A 5070-nucleotide genomic window follows, 5' to 3' on the forward strand; every position below is an offset into this window, starting at 1 on the left:
TAAAAGAAAGCAATAGTTATCTAGCAAGACCTAGAAACGTGCAAAAAAGATTGGTGAGGGTCAGGAAAGGCAGGGAGGACCGCAAGAATAGAAAACATGATTAGCTACACACTCTCAAGACAAAAGAAGTGTCAACGACTCATTTAATCAGAAGTAACGACTGCTCCACGTATCACTCAATTTCCGAGCCTGTATGTACTCGACGAAGGTGGCTGCTAAACATGCGTTCAAACAGAACGAATGTGCGTCTTTCACGAAGGACAACAACGCAGAGAAAGTGGATAAAATTGAATTGTTGAGTTCATAAAGAAATAAGCGGCTGCTTAGGCAAACGTAGTTTTTAGCGCTTCCTCTCTAATATAGCCTGTACCATATTGTCACGTAGGTCACGGTGAGCTACCTGGCAAGCAGGCAGACAGAAAGGAACACTGCGTCGACGTTAGATGTAAAAGGAGTTTTAATGGGTGAACTTGTGCCCGAAATCAAGTGAACAACGCGGTGACGGCGAAAGCAGCAGGCGCGTCTGGGGCGTTCGTGGGACTGAGCCAGCGCAGGCGGTGGTCCCGTATTTATACGTTTCGCGTCCATGATCGAAACGCGTCAAGCGACGCCGCTTGCGTCGCAGCGACGCGAGCTGCGTAGCTCACGTCGGTAGAAGCCGAAATAAATGCACGTGGCATTACCGCCCCCCCCCCCCCCCCGTGAAAAAGCATCGCCCCGATGCTAAAGAAAACAAGAAACTTGTAAGCATGCAATCAACCAAGGATAACGAAAAAAAAAAGAATGTCTGTTAATCCGCTAACGCTCAAAAAACTTCTTGAGGCGCGCGACGTGCACCATCTCAGGGCGTGCGCGACGTCGCTGTGACTGCGCCACTCCATCGGGCACAACCTCGTACACCAGTGGTCCAAGTCGTCGAGTTATCTTGTAGGGACCGAAGTACCGGCGCAGGATCCACACCATAACGCGGTCACCAAGCGCGTACTCTTGGTCTCGTCGTCGTAGGTTGTAGAGTCGGGCGTCGACGTTTTGCTGCTCTTCAATGCGCATTCGGGCTAGCTGGCGAGCTTCCTCGTCACGTTGAAGGAAGCCGGCAACCTCTGCCTGGGTGTTGCCGTCTTCAACGTGAGGCAACATCGCATCAAGCATCGTGGCGACTTGGCGACCGAAGACAAGCTCGAATGGCGTCATCTGCATTGTCTCCTGCGGCGCGGTGTTGTAGGCGAACGTCGCGTACGGAAGGACTTCATCCCAAGTCTTGTGCCCGACGTCGACATACATGGCGAGCATGTCGGCGAGGGTTTTATTTAAACGCTCCGTAAGGCCGTTTGTCTGCGGGTGGTACGCTGTAGTGCGCCGATGGCTCGTGTGGCTCAAGTGCAGAATCTCTTGCGTAAGTTCAGCTGTGAATGCCGTACCTCTGTCCGTAATAAGGACCTCGGGTGCACCATGACGGAAAACAATGTTCTTTATGAAGAATCTGGCAACCTCGATTGCATTTCCCGATGCTAACGCCGCTGTCTCGGCATAGCGCGTCAGACAGTCCATTGCTACCACTATCCACCTGTTCCCGCAAGTAGACGGCGGGAAGGGGCCAAGCAGATCCATGCCTATCTGCTGGAATGGTTTACATGGTGGCTCAATTGGTTGCAGGAGGCCTGCTGGCCTTGTAGGCGGTGTTTTCCGACGTTAGCAATCTCGGCAGGTTTTCACGTAGCGTGCGACGTCTGCGTTCAGGACTGGCCAGTAGTATTTTTCTTGAATTCTTTTGAGAGTTCGAGTGAATCCCAGATGCCCTGCAGTCGGCTCATCGTGAGACACTTCTGAAATCTCTTGCCTTAGCTTGATTGGCATGACGAGTAGATATGCCGCTTTGTACGGCGTGAAGTTCTTTTTCACAAGCACATTGTCGCGCAGGCATAGCGATGAAAGCGCGCGTCTGAATGCCTTTGGCACTGAATTGGTCTTCCCTTCAAGATATTGAACCACACAGCGTAGATCAGGATCGGCACATTGATCTTGTGCGAAGGTGTTAGAGCTTATGGGCCCAAGGAAGGCATCGTCGTCATCGTCGCAGGTCGGGGCGGATTCAACAGGGGCTCTCGAAAGGCAGTCGGCATCTGTGTGCTTTCGGCCTGACTTATGCACGACGGTGACGTCGAACTCCTGTAGTCGCAGGCTCCAACGAGCGAGGCGACCTGACGGGTCTTTCAGGTTAGCGAGCCAGCACAGAGCGTGGTGGTCACTGACGACCTTGAAGTGCTTCCCGTAAAGATACGGCCGACATTTTGTGACCGCCCAAACGAGACCGAGGCATTCCTTTTCGGTCTTCGAATAGTTCAATTCGGCTTTCGACAGTGATCTGCTCGCGTAGGCGATGGCTCGCTCCAGGCCATTCTTCTTTTGAATCAACACAGCACCGAGTCCTATGCCGCTTGCATCCGTGTGGATCTCGGTGTCAGCACTATCGTCGAAATGGCCGAGTACTGGCGATGACTGCAAGCGTCGTTGAAGTTCGCGAAAAGCGTCTTCTTGGGGCTTATTCCACGTGAACTGCGCGTCGGCTTTCGTAAGGCGAGTGAGAGGCTCTGCGATTCGAGAGAAATCTCGGACGAAACGCCTGTATTACGCACAGAGCCCCAAAAATCTACGGACAGCTTTCTTTTCACTGGGGATCGGGAAACTTTCGATGGCTGCAGTCTTTTTGGGGTCCGGACGCACGCCTTCGCGATTAACTATACGTGACCGAGGAACAGAAGCTCTTCGTAGGCGAAACGACATTTCTCTGGTTTCAGAGTGAGTCCCGACACCCTAATTGCCTCTAGCACGGTCTCCAGCCTATTAAGGTGCTCCTCGAAGCTGGATGCGAAAACGACTACGTCGTCGAGGTACACGAGGCATATCTGCCATTTCAGGCCAGACAACACGGTGTCCATGACACGCTGAAATGTCGCCAACGCTGAGCATAGTCCGAATGGCATGACTTTAAAGGGAAGCTGAAGAGTCTGTCGAATTCAATAAGATGCTCATATATGCATGCGGGAACCTTATAAACCATGAAGGTAAAATTTTCGTGGGGATTTTACCCTTAGGAGCGACGCAATTGCCAGTTAAAATTGCGCTGTAGCTCTGCCCCCCGTCGAGCGCCGCGCGCTGCTGCTGACGCTGACGATGCAAGCGGAGACCGGAAACCGCGGCTTAGTGACGTCAACACTGGTGTTCCGCTCCTTCGCACTCTCCGCGACCGTGCCTGACCGGGCTTATTTCTGCGTGCGTGCCGTCGTAATTTGCTTTGCTCGACCCTACATTGCTTTATTTTTGTGTATATAGGAGTGGTAGTTGACGTGCGCAGCATCAATTGAACTTGTAGGCCGATTATGCCGGCGTTCTGTGCAGTCTACGCTTGCACGAACACCAGCGGCCGCGACGATGTTCCCATGTTCCATTAGTTCCTGCAAGACAACAAGCTTTCAGCTAAGTGGGAGGCTGCTGTGAAGCGAAACAACTTCAAGCACTCAAAAACAAGTGTTGTGCTCTAACCAATTCCGTGACGATTACTACCGGAGTTTATCAATAATGCGTGCTTTGGGTTCTCCCCCAAAAAATTGTTAGCACGCTGAACGGAAGGTGCATGTTTATCGCCCACCTTTGACGCAGGTTTCATCGCCAAGCGCCGCGAATTTTCTATTCCCACATGTGTTGTGAAACAGCCTGCATCCAGCTACCATAACGCAGTGCAAGCGTAAAGTTTGCATGTGCTGGAAAGCCTGCTCACGCCAAGACGCTGCACTCCCCCTTCTCCTCGCACAGATAAGAAACCGACCATCTCACGTAGCCGACGGAATTCGCTGGTTACGAGTAGCGTGCGGATGGCGCGCTGATGAAGGTTCTATACTACACATGCTACAACAGCTGGTAAACTTTTCCCGCGTTTAAACCGTCTGTGTAGATTCCCGACAGCTTTGGGGCAGCGCGGCCTTCTGTCGAGGGAAGACGACGGAGTGTCCACTGTGTGGAACGCTGCTTTTTTGTCCCTGCGAATTCGAAAGACGCCGCTCCCTTGACTTTGTCGATGGACATGGAGTCACCTGGAGGGGCCCCTGGTCCTTCTACGTCAACAGCGGCCGCTCCGAGAAAGCGGTCTAGTCACCCGAGTGACACCGACAGCGAGGACACTGTGATCTACTCAGCAACCAGTGACGAAACCTCGGATGACAGTGACTTCGTGCCCGTAGCGAAGAACAAAGCAAAGAGACGGCTCGTCAGGACATCTCCGTCCACAAGTAAGGCAACTGTGATCCCTACGCGAAAGCCATCAAACCTCACAATTTTATTTGTGCCTGTGGCTGCTAGCGACAATCTAAACCCGATCAACCGCCAAGCCACATCTGTGTCGCTCGATGCACTTGTTCCGGGTCAGATCAAAGATGTAAGGATCAACGCCCGAAAGAACATCCTTGCTATAGATGTCACAAACCGCAGCGCGCTAGACATTCTGAGCAATGTTAAGGCGCTGGATAGCATCAACGTACGCTGCTATAAACAAGAGGATCACGACTCTACGGCCGGCGTTGTATATGACGTAGATAATTTGATAAGCGATGCTGACCTACACATACTCATCAAGCCGGTGACAGATGGAATTGCCATATTGCAAGCCCATCACCTGGGGAACTCGCAGTGTGTGAAGTTAACCTTTAAAGGAGACAGCCTACCGTCACACGTCAAGGTCGGTCACTTCAGACACATAGTACGACCTTTTGTGCCAAAGCCGCTTCAGTGCAGGAAGTGTCAAGGGATAGGGCACGTTAGTGCGGTTTGCACAAATGCTACCGTGTGCTCACGTTGCTCTGGGTCGCACAGCTCCGACGCCTGTCGTACAGAAAACCAAAAGTGCGCCAATTGTCAGGGCTCTCACTATGCAACTTCAAAGAATTGCCCACACGTTAAAAATGAAGCGAAAGTCTTGAGGCAAAGGTCAGGGATGGTTCCTCGCACAGGGAGGCTGCCGCTAAGGTGCGTCATCGACGTTCACGTCACCGGAGATCTAGGAAACCCACTGCTATTGCT

The sequence above is a fragment of the Dermacentor albipictus genome, chromosome 4 (assembly GCF_038994185.2).
Source record: "Dermacentor albipictus isolate Rhodes 1998 colony chromosome 4, USDA_Dalb.pri_finalv2, whole genome shotgun sequence".
Lineage (NCBI taxonomy): Eukaryota > Metazoa > Arthropoda > Arachnida > Ixodida > Ixodidae > Dermacentor > Dermacentor albipictus.